At 27.7% G+C, this 20401-nt stretch overlaps 1 long non-coding RNA gene across 2 annotated transcripts; it reads right to left on the minus strand.

Moving 5' to 3' along the window:
- Nucleotides 1–5249: 5249 nt before the first annotated feature.
- LOC110650578 (uncharacterized) lies at nt 5250–6566 on the minus strand. 2 transcript variants are annotated; one of them, XR_002493996.2, is made up of 2 exons: nt 6213–6566; nt 5250–5945 (listed from the first exon to the last, which is right to left on the minus strand). It is a non-coding gene; the product is annotated as an uncharacterized LOC110650578 (long non-coding RNA). The 2 variants fall into 2 exon arrangements; XR_009150079.1 differs by having other exon boundaries at nt 5291–5871.
- Nucleotides 6567–20401: the final 13835 nt, after the last annotated feature.

Below are 20401 nucleotides of genomic sequence, written 5' to 3' on the forward strand. Positions count from 1 at the left end.
CATGATTCACGAGGTTTACTTTGAGAATGGCCAGAGGGATTACTGGATGAATTGAGTGCATTGCATCAAACTATTAGTGGATTTAATATCCATATAAATATTAAAGTGAGGCGCATTTCGGATTTTTACTCTTGTTCTTGAATTAAAGGGATTATTTCATTTCAGTTTCTAACTTTAATTTGTTATAATAAAATTATTCAATTTTAATTTGAGTAACACAAAAGTTTTCCTTTACATGCTTTACTTATTGGAGTTGGATTTTCAATTATCAAAAGTTAAAATTAGTAAAATACCCTTGATTGCAATGAAAACCCCAACTCTTTTGTCTCTTCCTTTCTGTCCCTCTCCTGGCCAGGTCCTAGCCCCTTAGGTTAGAAAATAGAGTTTAGGTACCTTAATTTACTCTCCATTCAACTACCACGACAAAAAAAAAAAAAAAAAAAAACACCCTACACTCCAAGGTCATCCTCAACCATTCCAAGGTGTTCCAAAGTGTCTTAAGGGAGTTTCTAACCCAAAGAAATAATAAATTCTTAAAGGAAAATTTGATCGGGCATCATAATTACTCCATATGCATCTAAAAGTCGTTTTTCTTTTTTTGTTTTAATTTCACTCATTGAAAATGCACTCTTCTGTGTTTGATTTTATTTTTAATGGATTTTATATATATATATATATATATATATATATATATATATATATATATATATATATATATATATATATATATTGTTTTTTAAAATTATAAAAAAATATTTTTTCTAAATTAAATTATTATTTTTTAAAGTTTGCACCTGATTAATCATATCACATAATAAACATGAATTTGCAATGGAAATAACTTGAGCTAGATTTTTTTTTTTCTAATGATTCTTGCTCATAAATTGCATGTTAGGATTTCAGGATTCTTGCCATATTTTTTGATTTTGGATAGCCATTATAGTTCTGTATGCAAGTCCAATTTGTCAGTATAACATGTTAGGCATCTTTCCATAAAATTTCATAATTTTTTGGAGTTGATTTACTATTTTAGTAATTGTTGCAAGATTGTTACCCTATACGGTGACTTTATGACTTTATGTTGAGTTTATGTCTTTGTTCTTAATTTTATTTATTTGGATCATACTAACCATTTAATTTCTATTTTGCATGAGTTCGATGGACGTTATTTTGATGTTATGGTGATTGAATGGAAAAGGGCTAGGGTTTGGAACCCTAAGACGAATTGTAGCACCCTTAAAATTTTATTTTGATTTCTTTTCTTATTTTAATTTAATTTATTTTAATTAATTAATTAATTAAATATTTAATTTCCATAAACAAATATGATAAGTTCAAATCCCCTAAAAGGAAGGCAAGGCACACTGAATAAGCAAGAAAATCAATGGAGAAACCCTAGCCAAATTTCACCTACACATGGGCAACCTATGGAGTTTTCAAGGCCCATTTTGGAGTTTCAAAGACCTCTTGCATGGATTATTGAACATGAAAGTCTTAGAATAGGATAGATTTTCTTTATTTATTTTCTAAGGTATATTTTAATCATTTTAAGGATTTTTAAGCTCATTTCTCTTTTCATTTCTTTAGTTTAGGATATCTAGTTTAATCTTAGCTTTATTTTGATTTAATTTATGTATAATAAACAACAAGGCATATAAATAAGCATAATATGAAGGAAAAGGGAGATCAAGACGGGAAGGAATAAGAGTAAAGAGGTAAAAGGACATCTCTTCTTGTATACTGATCTCTCCTTCAAGTCCTCTTCAAGAATTTACTGTATACTGTTTGAATTGGCCTTTTAGTAAATTAAAATGAGTTGTGCTATGATAGAAACCTTTAGGCATGATTTAGGACTTTATTTCTTTTCTCTAATTGTTTGTAATAATATGCTTTGATGTAAATATGGTTATGCATGTAATTGACTTAGTAATATGCGAATAGGGCAAGACAGTAAGCATGATAAATAATTCTAAATTAGGAACTTTGGCATGCGTAGGATGAAATAAATGCATATGTACTTGTTTGATTCCTATTTGCACCAACCTCCATGTGTAACTTCTGATTAAAAAAAAAAACCTTTGCTTGTAACTTAGTTTGCAATTGTATGAATAAAAAATCTCATAAAAAAAATAATAAAATAAATTTTAGAAAATAATTAGTAGAGACCAACCCCATATCAAATAAGTTCATGTGAAAAGGATATTTAACACATTCCTTTTCTTGTACCCATTATCCTAAACATGTGTCTCTCAAGATATGGTAACAAATGGTAATAGTCCTCTAAAAGGAATGAACGTTCACTTCCCTTCTGTTCTTGTGTTTTTACTTGGGTAATGACTCTTATCATTTTTTTGTCTTTATGTTGTACTCTCTCAAGTACCACAATATTGTTATGAGAAAATGACACTAAACCAGCCTAGAGTTCGAAAATGTTGCTCACAGTCTTCTCCAGAGCTTTGATTTCTATGGCGGTGGCAAAAGAATTGAAGGATCAGAGAAGTGAAATTAGCAAAATTTAATTGCTGTTAATTTTGGGTCTATTGAGCCATTCAAAAAACTACAAAGCTGGACTGACCGCTTTTTTTTTCCTAAAGACTTAATTGACTATTTAATAGAAGTTCAAGAGAAAAATCACAGGTAGGATTCAACTTATTATCGGTGCACATCACATGTAGATTTTGATAATACATTTTATTTTTAATTTAAAATTATTAATTTTTAAAATTTTTATATTATTAAATTATGATATAATCATAATTTGAAAATTTTGTGTAACTCTTGATAGGATTGTACACATTTATTGAGGATCCGAACCGAATTGAAGAATTGTACTAAATCAATAAGAATCATATTGAATTAAAGTTATTTGAATACTTTGGTTCAGTTTTGATTCTTCACTAGGAACTGAATCGGATCGTAATCGAATCGAAGATCGAATTTATTCATATATATTTTTATATTTTTTATATGTACTATATAATTTTAATATAATTATATCTATGTATATATGTGTATAGATAATTATAAACTAAGTACAATCTAATATTTACTTTATTTTTTATATTTTTTAATAATTTTAATTATAAATATATTAAATTATCTTATAATTTTTAAAGCATATATAATCTATTTTTACAAATACCCATATATATATATATATATATATATATATATATTACATGTTTAATTACATGTAAATGTAAAAATAATTGTATAATATTTCAAAAATTATGAAAAAATAATATATAAATATTAAAGAGATTATTTTATAGGTGCTATAATGCTAATTCTATAGTAGAAATTTTTTAAGAAAAATCATAATAACAAAATAATTGAAAAATATAGATTTATATGATGTTTACACAAAAAATGTAATCTTTCATGTTCAGCCCATGATTAATTAAATTAGTTTTTTTTTCAAAATTAATTTAATTATTTTTGTTGCATTAATTTAATTATAAATCCTGATTAATTATTTACTATATATTTTTGGTAGGTATTTATTGGAAGTTAGTACTTAATTGGAGGTTACAAAAGGTTATTAAGTAATGCAAAATTATAAGGAGTTACTGAAACATGATGGAGGTTACTTGCTATAGAGAAGGTTACTAAGCAGTTGATAGGAAAATGGACACCAGTTGCAGAATGTGCAGTGTGAGAAGTGTCGATTCCAAATTCTTACGAAGGCAACCAGATGCTGTTATAAATATTTTCTGTTGTGCCACGGGAAGACCTTAATCAATTCGACAACAACAACAGACTTTAACAATCTATCTGTCTTTATTTTTATCCGTCTTTTAATTTTCCAAGCTTTTGCATTTAATTTCCAACCCTTGTACTCAAATTTTTAGCAATCAATACAATTTCAGTTACTTTAATTGTTAAATTTGAAGTGAGATTTTGACGAAGTTCCATTCAGTCTAGTCAAATTCGCACAATCGTTTGATAAAGGTCAGAAAGTGCACAGCTGATACACTCAGTGTCTGGCATACTCACATTTCCTACGTTATTAACCAACCAAGTTGTTTCCCAAACAAATAATTTTTGGCACGCCAAGTGGGACAATCTCCTACAATGTCAAGACAATTTTCTATTCTTTACCACTATTCTACACAAAAAATTGCAAATAATTTTTGGCACGCTCGGTGGAATAGATTTTATAAATTCTCACATCAACGTTCTATATTTCATTAACAATTTTTGGCATGCCCAATGAGACGATTCTCATGCTTTACTATCATTTACGTTCTTAATGAGGTGTTACAAAATGTGTTATAGTAGTAATATGGAAAAGCTAGCATCAACTATCATGAATACTTTAATAAAAGGCATAATTTCATGGGTGGAGAAATCTCATCAATTGGATGCATAATTTATTTATGAGAAATACAACATCCCAATTTTTATACTACTTCTTGATGGTAGATTCCTAGGCCACAGGAATCTGATTTGGCATCTAGGAGTGCCAGGGTACTCGAGGGGCAATCTCTGCCAAAACTCCTTAGGGCAGTTTTGATGGATGTCGGATCCAAAATGAAGAAAGGTACTAGCCACCCCACAAGAAAGATGAACAAGTGGCTAACAAATGGCTACCCACCCTAGAGCATTAATAAAAATTAGTCGCCCTAACGGCAGAACCAATATTCTACCTAAATTCTTAATAACATTAACCCCGTAATTTACCTGAGTATTTATGATGTAGAGGCAATTTTAGGTTCTTAAGCCACACTAGTGTCTAAGCAGATGTAAATGCCCGAGGTGACCTTTGGCTTTGGGGGCAACATTCATAAAGGAATTAATGTATCTACAATGCAAGTTCCTCAAATAGCCGCACCAGGCCCTCAGATAGTAGTACTTGTAACTCCAGTTCTAATGGTACCAATAGCTTTCCAGGGGACTCAGGTTCCTTAAGTGACTCCATACTCAAGGGGCAATCATAGTATCAGAGGAATTAATGGTCTTACAGGCCATGTTCCTCATATAACAATTCCTATTGCTCTAGTTCTTCAAGTAACATTTATAATGATGAGATTCTTTAGGTCTAAATCCATCGCAACTTACAAGAAGCCAATGGAATAATGCTGAGCATAAAACACCTAAGGCCAATCCACGACTCTCTTAGGTTGACCCACGGTATCAAATAGTCGATCCCACGGCTTTTCTTAGTCTCACTTGCACTTAATAAAAAGATAAAGCTGACATAATGGCTAACATATTATAGCATTTATTCATATGAAATTAGGCAGATAGAAGGTAACAAGTAAGCCTTATGGCCACTATCATTCATAAATAAAAGCTGAAACACAACTTATTATTCAACAAATATCCAAGTATTTACATGTGTGCTAAACTTATTACCTCAAAATATATGACTACAATATGCAGCAAATCCTTGGATGAAACTTAAAGTGAATTAGTGGCTCTGGAATAAGGCTGGATAGACAACTGCCCAATATTTCTAAAGGAGAAAGGTGGTACTAGCACCTAATAAGGAAGTGCTTATATTCTCCATGTAAATATTGTAGCACCTGGTCAAGGAAAAATTTTGATAAAATCTTCCTTACACTGGGAAGGTACAGAAAAGTGGCCAGTCAAGTTTTAAAGCCAATCTTCGAAAAATAACAAATGCACAACTTGCAGAACACACAATAAATAGCAGATTGGCACAACTTAACTCAGGTGCTCAGGTTCAATACAGGTTCCGTGAAGAGAACTATATTTGGCTGCTATGTAGAAAGGGTTGATTTTGGACATTGGGAAGCTTGACGGTGCAAAGACCTTTCGTGTAGAAGAGGAACTAAAGCCTTAGTATAAAAATACTCAGAGGACATATAACCAGGAGAGGGGCCGCACCAATATTGGTAGCAGGTGCTGCAGCAAGTGTCGTAGCAAGTACCTTAGTAGGTGTCATACCAGGAGAGGTTGAAGACGTTTTCATAGTAAATCTAAATGTAATTACAAACATCAATAGTTTACCTAACACTTCCTGAATGCACAACTAAGCTCAAAAGACCAAAAGGTACCAAATTTATTCAAGAATGTCAAGATTTAAAGGTACCTACAATTTTTCAAGTTTGCTTAAATTCCTTCAAATTCTCAACAAATTGATAATGCTAGACAAGAACCAACATTTATTTAATTAAGAAATGGCTATTAGAGCAAAGAAATGGTTCAAGAAAGCAAGAATCAAGAAAATGGAGTAAAGAAAGTACCTAAAATAGCATTACATGGAAGGCTAGGTGACGAGTAAAGGAAGCTTTTAGGCCTTTGACTCGATCGATGGCAGTGGGTTTCGATCAAAGGAGTGGCGTACTAAAGGTAGAGAAGTAGATTGGAAAAAAAAAAAGGAAGATGAAATATTAGAGTCTTATGTGGCTTGAGGATTTACAGGAAAGTAAAATTGCTTTGGGAAGAAAAAAAGAAAACTTTGGTAAGTGTAAAAGTGTTGATGTGATGTTGGTAGAATATTCTTATCTTTATTAAAGTTGAAACTTTTGCAGAAAATGTCTCATTTTAAATTAATTTCTTATTTGGAGATAAAGTAAGTGCATTGGACAACAACCTAGACGTATGAGGTAGGGGAGCTGGTACCCAAGGGAGTTGAGCAGGTGCAAGGGAGTTCAATTAAAAATCTAAAAAATTATCAGCTAATCCATGTGCGAGGGGTATTATTTACAACAAAAATATAATTTTTTTTTTGTGTTCAGGCCCATGATTAATTAAATTAGTTTTTTTAAAATTAATTTAATTAACTTTGTTGCATTAGTTTATTTATGAAGCCTGATTAATTATTCACTATATATTTTTGTTAGTTATTTAGTAGAAGTTAATATTTAATTGGAGGTTATAAGTGGTTATTAAGTAATGGAAAGTTGTAAGGAGTTACTAGGATGGAGGTTACTTGCCACAGAGGAGGTTACTAAGCAGTTGACAGGATAATGGACTGCAATTGTGAAACGTGTAGCATGAGGGTTCTAGATTCTTCCAAGGGCAGCCAGGTGCTATTATAAATATTTTTTGCTATGCCACGAGAAGACCTCCAACCATTTCGACAACAACAACAACAATAATAGAATCTAGTAGTCTATCTATCTTTATTTTTATTTTTCTTTTAATTTTCTAAACTTTACATTTAATTTCCAAACCTTGTACTCAAATTTCAACGATTAATATAATTTTTGTTACTTTAATTGTTCATTCCAAAGTGAGATTTTGACGAGGCTACACTCAGTCTAGTTAAGTTCTCGCAACCATTTGATAAAAGTCAGAAAGCACACAGCTGACACACTCAGTATCTGACACACCTACATTTCCTAAGCCATTAGCTAGCCAAACTGTTTTCCAAGTAAACATATGGGATTAAAATAAATTTAGATTTAGTTGCTATTAATGACTTTTTTATTATTTATTTTTTTTTACAAAAATTAAATAAAATTCTGTCTATGTTGTACATATAGCTGGTTTTTAAAACTAATATTTATCTTTGATTTTGTTAGCACTAAGTGGAGATAGCTGGCTAGCATCCTACTCAGATTCCTTCGCTCCATGGCGTTTGGACTGCTATACTATAAAGAATTAGAGTTGTACCTTTGCTAATAGCTTAAGCTAAGTGCTCGATCCTATAATTGGTATCAGAGCCAAGGCTATGGTTCAAATCTCTAGCAGGTGCTGGGGAGGCGACTATTGGCATTGAGTAAGAATAGCTCAGTGGGCCTACATCCTATTCAAATTCGTTCGCCTTAAGGCGTTTGAACTACTATGCTATATGCAGTTAGAGTTGCATTTCCACTAACAATTTAAGTTCAATATGTTAAAAGGACCTAATATGGTTTTTTTTTAGGAGATGATAAAAATGATATGATTGTCTAAGAAAATTTTGGTATATGCATTATGAAAAATTATTTTATGATATTGTATTATACTTTTGTAATAGTTGTGCCTTATAAAATAGAATAATTGATAAGCTTTATTTTTTTTTTTCTTTAATTTCTCATAGAAAATATTGTTTAATAATTGAAAATCTTTCATTACAAGAAAAACTCTTTTATAAGGTATTATCAAGCCATGATTAAATTGAATTAAAATAATACAATTAAAATCAAATTAAAAACTTAAAATAGAATGCTTATTAAATTCGAATTAGAATTGGAATTTTGAACACTTGTTAAATAAGATATGGTATGAATACCTATTCAATAAATTAAATATACATATTTTTTTAAATTTTGAATGGGATCTATATTTTAAAAAAAAAAAAATTCTTTTTGTCAGTAATTAACTATTTATCCTTTTAAAATTTATAAATAAAAAGAGCTGGCTTTTTTTTTTCTCTCTTTTCTAAACAAATTATATTCACATAATTCTAATTTTATTAAAATTATAATCCTAATACTGAACATTCACACAACATGAAAGTTAAAACAATAGAAAGGAGATAATCTCCTTTAATTATAAAGATGTTCGCATAATTTTAACTTTATTTTTATTTTATGTTTTTTAAATTTAAACTATAGATTATTGTAAAGAGTTAGAAATACTATTTATTATTATAAATAGAATTACATATGGGTAATAGTAATATGTATAAATTCCTTTTTAATTTATATTTTTATATATTATAGATAGATGTATAAATTATAATATAATATTGCAAATTATTTAAATAAATAATACATTAATACAAAAAAATAAATTATAGAATTTGTAATTAATTTATTAGTTTTGTAAATAATATATAGAATCATATATTATTTTATTTATTATATACTATTATCATTAATAAATTATAGAATTTGTAGTTAATTTATTAGTTTTGTAAATAATATATAAAATCATATATTATTTTATTTATTATATACTATTATCATTTATATTTAATAAATTTGAATAATTAAAAATCTACCTTATAAGAAAAATGATATAAAAAATTAAATGACAAACACTTATTGATATTTTTTCAGAACATAACAGTAACAAACTTTTCTTTAAGAAAAACATAAATTTGTGATTTTAGTCGTATTTTTATAAAAACTTATAAAATTTTTAAAAAATGTGAATGGTACAAATTTTTTTAAAATATATATAAAATTTTTATTTTAATTAATTATTTTTATAATAATTTAATTTGAATTACAATAAAAAAAACTTAATCATTATATATATATATATTAAAAAATATATAAAAAAATTTATTTTAACTTATCTTTTTTTTTAATATAAATTTAATTATTTATATTAAATAATACTTACCTCAATAATTTTATATTAATTATTCTTTTTAGTTATAAATTTATTTATCAATATTAAATAATACTTAAATTAATAATTATTTTATAGCATCTAAATTTAAAATTTCTTTCTAATTTAATTTTTAATTATAAATTCAATTTTTATCATAACTGTTATTGTAATCAAAAACTGAAAAAATTCATAAAATAAAAATCCCTTTTAAAATATTAAATTCACGTAACATCTTTAACTTTATTTCCGTATGACTACCAAAAATAATTTATTAGATACATTGGTAAATTAAATTCTATTTTTTTTTATTTTAGAGATATTTAATCTATAATAATATTTTTTACTTAATGCATTCACATTATTTTATTCTTTCATATATGCTAAAAATTTTTTTTGCTAATTATCTTTTGAGCTAAGAAATACTATTCTATCTTTTAAAAATTTAATTTGCAAAATTTTTTCTATTTTTGTTTTAATTCAGTCAATTATTTTTGTTTAGACTAAATATTACTGATCAACATATATTGGTATATAAATTAATATAATAACCAAATTTTTTTATCAAAATAAATATTTTAATTGATTGAAGTTCAATTAATTTAGGTTATGAAGGAAAAAAAATTAATTTAGGTTAAATAAAAATTAAAAATAAAAAATTTAACGCGGATAGATGACTAAGTTTTATATGTTAACAAGATCATCCTCTCGTTTATAATATATATATATATATATATATATATATATATATTCTTAACATGCATTATATATTATTTGTGTTCGTTATTTATTCTCGTAATTTAATTTTTGTATATGTAATTTTTTTATATGATATAATATTATCATAATATATTGATTTTTAATAGTTAATTGAATTTAGTTATTAATCTTGATTATTTTTATCCATCCCACTGTTTCCCTTTCCACTCTTATCTATACAAGATTTGAGACTTTAGATGATTAGGGCTCTAACCTAATTCTAGTAATGTTTGAAAATATTGTCATAAAGGCTTTTTAAAATTAGTTGCTCCAATCTTTTTAGATGCTTTTCTTAATTGTTGCTTTAGAATTTAGATTGGAGTTGTATCAACTATCAAATAATACTAAAGATTTTTGCAAGTATTCGATTACTGTTAGTTTAATTTATTTTATTTTTACCTATTTATTCAAATAATTTAACTTTTTCAATTAGTTTTATATATTTATTGTTAGGCAATTTTTTTTTCTTTTTCATATAAATTAAAAAAGAATATTTTTGCTTGAAAATTTTAATTTCATGTATTTTGATTTTCTTTCATGCACAAGAATTAAAATCAATATAAATACGTAAAATTTAACTTAATTCATATTAATTTTATTTTTCCCTTATGCATTAAGCAATTTTACTTTTTTATTTGTCACTCATTTTTTGCATTAAACTTTTAATTTTTACTGAAGTCACCTTTTCTTCATTGAAATTTATTTTTTAATTTTTTTTCTGATTTTTATTTTAAATAAAAATAAATTTCGTTAATATTTTTTAGAGGTGAACGTCAAGCTTCTACATCATAATAAAAAGAAGTTTTAAAATTTTAAAAAATAAAAATTCTTTTATAAGAAATTAATTGAATTTAAATCGAAAATAAATTTAATAAATATTTGTCATAACAATATGGGAATAGATAATAAAAATATAATAAAATAAAATCCAATCCTGACGCAAAGTTAGACTATTTTTCTTTTATGCAGTGAGAAGTTTATTTTTTTTTAATTTTTATTGTGTGCAACTCATTTTTTACATTAAGTTATTAAATATTGTTAAACTCACTTTTTTTTTTCATTGAAAATTTATTTTTGAACATCTTTTTCATGATTCTTATTTTAAAAAATAAATTTTATTATTATATTTTTTAAAGGTGAATGTAAAACTTCTACAACATTAAAAGAATTTGTTGAATTTAAATAAATAAAAATTCTTGAATTTAAATTGAAAATGAATTTATTAAATAATTGTTGCATGAATTAGGTTTAATATAATAAAAAAATAATTAAAAAAAAAACTAAAAGAACATAAAATTTACACTACATATAATTATACCAATGTAGAAAATTAAAAAAAAAAACATTTATTTTAAAAATTTTAAGTTGCTATTCAATAAGTGTTATTAACTTTTTCTTAATAAAGAAAACTGAATGAATTAAAATTTATAATAAAAAATTTCATACTAAAAATTAATTGTTTGGCCAAATTAGGCCATAATATTGATCTCTTATTTGGTGTTAACTTATGCTGCACATATTAGTTTTTTTTTTTTTTTTTTTTTTTTTATCTTTTTTAGTTGTATCAAAAAAATTGTATTGTAATGCAATCAAATAGAAATAATGCTCTTCATCACGTTTTAACATTGATAAGAATGCCTACTTATGTTCGAATACAATATATTTATATATTTTCAAGGTAAAACAAGATTTTAATAAAAAAATTGTTATTTTAATGCATATATTATCTTTTTTTCCAATTTTTTTAGTTGCATTTTTATTGTATTATATTTATAATATTATAATTAATATAAATAAGTGAAGATATACACTTAACCTGACCTCTTGCGAATATCTTGTTCAATATGTGACAAGTGTGATTTTCTCTTATTTTTTACAAGTTTGAAACTTTCTTCCACTTTGTCTTCTTTTCTTATTTCTTTTCTTTAATTTTTGGATCATGGTGAGTTCTAGCTCTAATTCATCTTTTGCTGATGAGTTTTATGCGCATCTCGATCAATCTTGAAGAGCAAAGAGCAACAAGGGAGGGAGGGTGGAATTTATGGAATATGATAATGATGGTGGAAACGAGGAGGTTATTGAATCACTGTTGCGTGTTGTGGGAAGGCTGTTGACGGAGAAGCCGTTGAATTTTGTTGCTTTTAAGCAAATCATGGCGGCGATGTGGAGGCCAGTTAAAGGAATGCCGGTGAAAGAGTTAGGAAACAATGCATTTCTCATCATTGGAATCCTGTGCCTAGCTGGATATGCAAACATTGGAATCTCATGGATGTCAACAAACCTCTCAAATGTAGGCTTCAAATGAAACATCCTAAAGGGGAATGGGAGTGGGTGAATTTTAAGTATGAGAGGTTATCTACATTCTGCTTTTTCTATGGCTACTTGGGACATTCTGATCGTTTTTGTGCAAAGCTTTTGGAATATCCTGAAGTTCCAAGGAGCCAATTCGCATATGGACCTTGGCTTCGTGCAGATAATAGGTGCTCTTCAAATATCGATGAAAGGTGGCTGTTATCGGAATCGAAAGTCCTTAATGGTGGTCGGAATTATGGTTGTCACCTTCATGTTCTCTACAGAGGAACACCCTTCAAGTTGCAGCATAATGATGGTTGGAAGTAGCTAGCTAGTCATATGGATATGGTCCCTCCAATAAGAAACGACATATTCTCACATGAATATTCATGAATGGTAAGATAAAAGAAATGAGCACGTGCTCCTCCTTTTTCATTTTTATATGTAAGAAATATGTTCTTTAGGTAATTTCTCTTCACCTTCAACATTTCATATGCAAACATTGGATTCTCCTGTGCCTAGCTGGCTCTCATCATTGGAATATTTTGTTTTACCACCGCAAATCCACAATATATAAATGTCTTCTAGTGCTAAGCTGCCTATAATTGAATGTATTGAATTTATTCTAGTGTTGATGGGGTTTCAAATGCTTGTATATGGAAAAGATTTTAGTAGTTTGGGATTTACTATGATTAGTTATTTTAATAATTATTAATTGTCTTAATAATTGTCAATTATTTTAATAACCGTTAACTATTAGATAGCAACTATTAATTGTTAACTATTTATATAGTGATTTAAAGCAGAAATATTAAGTAAAAATAATTATTGAAATTAGTTGTTAAATATAAAAATAGTGATATTATTTTATTGATCTTAATCAAAATACTCCATCAACTTCTAAAAGTTAAGAGGATAACATTTTATAAATCACTCCCTCAATTTTTAAGCACAATAAAAACTATGCTACCTAATAATATACACTAAATGCTACCTCAAAATTAGTTGTTGCCGAACATGGCCTATAACATTTATGCAATTTGCTTGTTTAAAATTGAGAGATTAGCCCTTATCACATTGCAAAAGGTGAATTGAACTCTATGTTCATAGTAATTTACTTTAAAAAAAAAAGATTTTAATGCTTAATATTTGACGTTATATTATTATGAGACTAGAATCACTTAATTTATTCCGTAAAAAAAAACAAGTTTAGTTAGGGATTTTATCTCTAAATTAGATATGCTTGATCAAAATTTTATTTAAAAATGAATTGATTTTAAAGTTTACCTTTGTTTGAGAAATGATTCATTCTGCTTGTATAATTTAATGTACATTATATTTAGATTAAAAATGAGATCTTATCAATGAATTATATTGGCCTTTCAAATCAAGTTGTTCCATATTGTGGATGTTAGTATGGGATCATTATTAATTTCATATTATCAGAAATTCATTTTAATATTTACATTTCTACTATATTTATTTTATGGATATGTTATATTTTAAATGCTTAATATTTAGTCCCATACAATATATATATATATAGTGGTCTGAACATAGTCTTATAAAACTTATCTTTCACTTCGTTAGAAATCTTATAATCACATAGTAACCTGTCACACTCCTCTATTTTATCTATTATGTGTCTTCATGATGCATCTTTTAGATGCAATTCCTATGTGGATTTTATTCTATAATTCATAATAATGATGGCTAATGAAACTTATATCATTGAGAAAAAAAAATTGAACGCGAAGATTGGCATAACTTAATCCAAAGCTCCTTAAGATTATGAGAAAGTTGGCCTCTTCATGCCATTTTTTTTTTCCTTTCAGATTTTTCAATACACTCGAGATGCTTCTCAGATAACAAAGATGCTCTCTGTGTGTTAAGGGAAAAAAAAAAAAAAAAAAAAGAAATTGAGAGAAAGGAAATGATGAGAGGAGAGGGAGGGACAACGATACTCCAAATGGCCTGTCGTACCTCCTTTTCCAATGGTGGGTGAGGGAGAGAATAGGGATAATTTTTGTCAGTAGGCTCAACTTTAAGTTATTTCATTTTTATCCCTCATCTTCAATTTGTTACTATAAAATTTTTGAACTTTAATTTTGTTTCACAAAAATATTTCTAACCTACAATAGAAGGTTCTTAAGATAGTGAGGGAGAAAATGCAGATAGTTCGGGCAGCAAAAAGAGATGTAAATTAGATTCAGAAAGTTGGGTAGAAAACAGATGGAGAAGAGAAAAGTGAAAGATAAAACAATTTAGCCTTAAAATCATCAAAATGCACACTTTAGAAATGATGTCCATTCAATCGTTTATGTTATTAGCAACGAAATTCAATATGTTGCTAATTTCTTGATCAGTGATGACTTAGAAGCAAAACACTTTTGTCACAACCAATTCATTTCTAATTCGTTATGGATTTGTATTATTAGTGACAAAATTCTATCCCTAAAGGTCTTGTTTCCTTGTAGTGTGAGCTTATAGAAGATGATAATATTGTAAATGTCAATATGGGATGCATAACAAATAATTGAAACTTGAGTTAGTCAATTGAATTGAGCTGAAGAGCTTAGTGGTTAAATTCTTAGCTAAATGATAATATTTTTAATAATTAATAATAAATTATAACAAACCTTAAATTAAAAATGAATTGATATAACTCACCACAAACAAACTTGACTGACCGAATACAAGATCACTCGGGCAAATTGCTGCTAGAACAAAAATAAATGTAGAAAAATAAAGAACATTTTTATTGAATAATAAAAAATAATATATACAACTCTATTAATTATAGCAAAAGTCTAACTAAATACAATAAAATCCATGTAAATCTCAACACTTAGTCAATATTAGATCATTATTTTAAAAATTAAAATGCAACAACCTTAAAACCTATTATCTCTAAAATCCTAAAAGATATTATGAAGACTAAATCAATCATGTTTGAATTAGGTTCTAACATTCTCTCCCTTAATTCAAACATAGACTTAAAATAATTTTTTTTTTTTGAATGGAGCACTTCTCTCCATCTGGCAATTTGAGTCTTGGAGCACTTCTCTCCAGTCCATAAATTTGTGTGTTAGAACACTTCTCTCCAACTGACAATTTTGGTGCACTTCTCACAATTTGTTGATGCACTTCTCACCAACCTTTGCTTCTGATTTTCTTGGAGCACTTCTCTCCAAACTTCAAAAAAGAGATTCTTCCTCTTGTGCTAAATTTGCTTCTTCATTTTTAAACTTTCAATCTTTTAACAAATGCCCAAATTTTTTGCAATTAAAACATTGTGGTTTGCCTTTTTGCCAACAATTCTTTTCTTCATGGTTAAACCTTTTGCAAATACCACATTGTGAAAATTTTTTCTTTGTGGATGACTTTGCTGCTAGAAAGGCTCCTTCAATTGTTCCTTCTTGTCTGATTGCTCATCTTTGCTCCACAGCCTACAAAGCATCGATTAATTCTGTAACAGTTATTTGTGAAAAATTTGCATGAATCTCAAGTGAAGAAATAACTCAAACTTCCCAGGGATGCTAACAAATATTTTTTCTACAATTCTTTTGCCAAGAAATTCTTCACCAAGCAGTCTAATTTTTTTGGCTATGGACACAAGCTTAGTGCAATAGTCTTTGACATTTTCAGACTCTTTCATTTTTTGAATCTCAAATTCTCTTTTGAGATTTAAAATTTGCATGAGCCTTGTTTGATCATTGCCTTCATACTCCTCATTGAGCAAATCCCAAGCTTCTTTTGCATTTTCACAATCCATAATCTTTATGAAAATGATTTCAAAAACTGAAGATTCTATACAAGTTTTTGCCTTGTATTTCTTAGCTCTCTCCTCATTGTGAATTTTTATTTGAGCAAGAGTTGGATTTTCTGGTAGTAGGGTAGGATCAGTATTATTTTCTACTGAATCCCATAAATCAAAAGCTTGTAAATAGGACTTCATTTTGATAGGCCATATTTGATAATTTTCTCCTGAAAATATAGGGGGTGAAGACAAAGAGAAATTGGTTGAGGCTATTGGTGAATCACGGACTTAAAGGTTTGCCTATAGGATAACTAAGGCTCTGACACTACTGTTAGAACAAAAATAAATGCAGAAAAATAAAGAACATTTATATTGAATAGGAAGAAATAATCTGTATAACTCTATTAATTCAAAGACTATTAATTGAGCTATTTGTATAGCAAAAGTCTAACTAAATAAAATAAAATCTCATGTAAATCTCAACACTTAGTCAATATTAGATCATTATTTTAAAAATTGAAATGCAACAACCTTAAAACCTATTATCCCTAAAATCTCGAAGGATATTATGAAGACTAAATCAATCCTGTTTGAATTAGGTTCTAACAATTGCTTGGTCAGGTCAAACAAAGTTAGTCATTACAAATAATGTAACAACAAATCTCCAACATCTCGCCAAGCTAATATCATCGAGCAATATCCTTTCTACACGCTGAACACTTGGAACCACAAGAATAATGCCTAATATCTCGCAAGGAAACACCCTCCAACGGTCCAAAAAGGATGAATAAAAGGTGAAACTCTCTCTCGTAACAAGATATGCATTCTAATTATTAAGAACACCTATTCTATTTAAGCAATAAGCTCTTTTTACTTGATCACTGACTTTAGCATCGGAGTTGCTATCATTAGGCTACCGATCTCACCTATCTTTCTTGCAAGCCCATTCTGGCCACTAGTTACCAGCCTCAAGAACCACAGCAACAATATGAATAATCAAGAATTGTTTTGTATAAAAACACTTATTACTATATATAAAACTATTGGAATAAGTCATACAAAATATCTTTTTTCGTAATTTTCTCTCTTCTTGAATTTTTTTCCTCTATCTATGTCTTCTATCGTCTTCTCTTTTCCTTCTTTCTTCTTCTTTTAACCGTTCTGATTTCACAGTCTTCCATGTCGGGTTCATAAGCTCAAGACCTTACAATTTTTAAATAGGGTCAAGACCTTACAATTATAGCTTGAAAAAATAATAGTTGAAAATGTCATGCCCGAATCTAACTTGTCATATATAAAAAAAACATGAATAATTTATTACTTGAGGCTAGGTATTTTGTTATAACAGGCACACAAATCTAAGGCTTGTATACACACAATCGTACAATAACATGGTATAGAGAATATAAAAAGAATGGACACAAAATTTACCTGATTCAACCATAAGATCTACATCCATGAGTAAAATGAGAAAAAAGTTCCACTATGATAAAAAAGAGCAAGATACATCACTCAGAACTCTTAAACCCTAACTCTAGTGTGTTTTTCGAATTTTTCACAATAGTGTGATAATAGACAAAAAGAAAAATATAAAGATACAATCATTCAGAACTCTCAAACCTTAATTCTATTGTGTTTCTTTAATTTCTCACAATTAAATTACAATGCGAAACTTTCAGATTGGATCACAAAATTCAAATTACGTGAATAACATAGACCGAATACATCATTTCAACTCTGAACTTTTAAAACGTCTCATGACATATCTCATCTCCTACAAAATGAAATTAAGATATCTTTAAGACCAAACATAAACGTCAATTGCCTTGACATGGTGATCTACTGGCTTAAATTCGAAGAGTATCTCAATTCTATTTTTACAAAAATTAAAATTTATTATGAGATATTTATGAAATTAAAATATATTATAAGACATTTTAAAAATTTAAAATGTCACGAATATTTTTTAATAAAACTTAATATTGAACTTACATATTTATCCAATAACATATATATTATGTGGCATGGATTGATATGCGAACTTTGCTTAGATCCACAATGAACCCACGAGTGGCTTAAACAAATTGTGACAGCTGTGTGCCTGTTTCAATGCAGAAGCATAAAATTCCATTGGACAAGACAAAAGCCTCATAGACCAACAATGTCGCGTCATCTTTACTCTCCCCTCCTCTTGTAAACCAAACGGAAAATGACCTATGACCCACTTGCAACGTCTCATTTATTCTTTGTCAACGTCATCGTAATAACACTTAACTTATCCTTTTTATCTTTCCCTTAGTCTTTGCTTCATCCACTGCCCCATTCACTTAATTCTTATCTAATGATAATCACAATTTTATTTTTTTAATTGATTAAACTTTCCTAATTTTATTAACATTATTTATAATACTTTCATACCCTTGACACTTTAAAATCTACAATGCTCTTAATGGTAGATTCTCTTATAACATAAATTAAATCATAAACTATAAATTATTTAACCGTGAATTCGATAACTGTTATATTTAAAAAGCTTTTTTTAAAAAAAAAAAAAATTACTTACTAATTAATAATTTAATGACATGTAAAATTGCATTGATTAACTTAGAAATTGAAGATAATTTCAATTAATTGTTAGGTGTTGTCACTATCTCTCCTACATTTAACATTCCGCGTGGAATGAGTTGAATGGTAAAGTGGTGTCGCTTTGATTGTCCATCTCAAAAATGCTATCACGGGTCATGTTTTGTTTTCATCAAAGTTGCTTTCAAATCCCTTGCCCACACCATTCATTGTACGCATTCTATGGCTCAATTTAAAAATAAATTATTTTATTAATTAATAATGAAGATTACATAAACCTAATTTTAAATTTTTATTATAGCTAAAAGATGTTGATATATTCAATATATTAAATTCATATATATATATATATATATATATATTTTTTCGATTAATTCAATTTCACTTCTAATTTAATATAAGATCTCGCTATTTTAAAAATAACTGCAGCATCATTAAATCACTAAGCTCATTTTAATTGAAACTAATTACAAAATTTTTTCCAACACTCTTTCTAATGCTATTTTTTCAACTCTCTTATAATAGCCATGTTTGGGGATTAAATTGGTCTCTGAATCAAATTGAGATAAGCCCGAGTCATATTCGAGATCAATTTGATTCAACAGTTTAGTGAACTAGATTTGTCTTCAATTAGATTATAAAGGGCGACTAGAAATTCCTCTCATGAAGTCTTAAATTAGAGTCGAACTAAAATTGACGGTTTGAATTATTGATTTTAATTCGATTCAAACTAAATTTAAAAAATAAAAAGTTAGCAGCTTTATAGGGTGGCATATGAACTAAGCCATTTTCATACCAAAATTAAAACCATCAAAAACTGCAATCGAAATTCAAAACCAAAATTAAACAGAATCAAAATTGGCTAAGAACAAGAGCAAGCTAGAATCATATGATCAATTGATCCGATTCTAATTCATCCTCTAACTAGACCCTAAAACCTTCGATTTTTATTCAAACCCACCTATCTTATCCATATTATTATTACACATAAGACATAAAACAAAGTTCCAAAAACATTGCCATTGAAACCGGGAAGTGGAAGTTTTGGCTCCCTCTTAAAAACAAATCACATACTTCCAATTCTCATTATTTTTCTTTATCTTTTTCTCTTTGCTTTTTTTCTTTTAATGCCTCTCTTTATCCTGAAGAACAATAATTTATTTTTTTTTTCTTATCCAATTTCAGCCTTTGTTTAATCCACTAGTTTTTTTATAAAAAATTTCATAATTCATTGATAAAAATTATAAGATAAGTATAATACAATATTTTAATAAAATCTTCTTAAAAAATATAAATAATTAAAAGATTCTTTAAAATAAAACATAAATTGATATTTTTTTAATTTAGATGATTAAATAAATTTTTTATAATACTGTCTTTGAAAACCTGATAACTTACTATCTTTATGATCCGTGTAAGAAATTAAATCTCAATTTGCTATCTTTATAATCTATGTAAGATTCGCGTAAAAAATTAAATCACAAATTGTCAATAAAGTCTCCAATAAACAAAGGGAGATTAAAATTTTTTACTTTCTTAATTTGCCATTAAATTCTGATTATTTAGAGATGGACGTTCACTTACGCAGCCTTTCAATGTGGCTTTCTTTATTTAGAGACCCCTTTTTTAATTATTTTCTTTAAAAAACAAAAAAAATTAGTGATCGTAATTTTTTTGTTCATCTCAATAGCTCATCAACTCATATAGGTTTAAAATTGTAATTCAATCCCTTGAATGGGTATCAGCCAAAAGTAATGTAGCAAAGCGAAC

The sequence above is a fragment of the Hevea brasiliensis genome, chromosome 7, assembly GCF_030052815.1.
Source record: "Hevea brasiliensis isolate MT/VB/25A 57/8 chromosome 7, ASM3005281v1, whole genome shotgun sequence".
Taxonomy (NCBI): domain Eukaryota; kingdom Viridiplantae; phylum Streptophyta; class Magnoliopsida; order Malpighiales; family Euphorbiaceae; genus Hevea; species Hevea brasiliensis.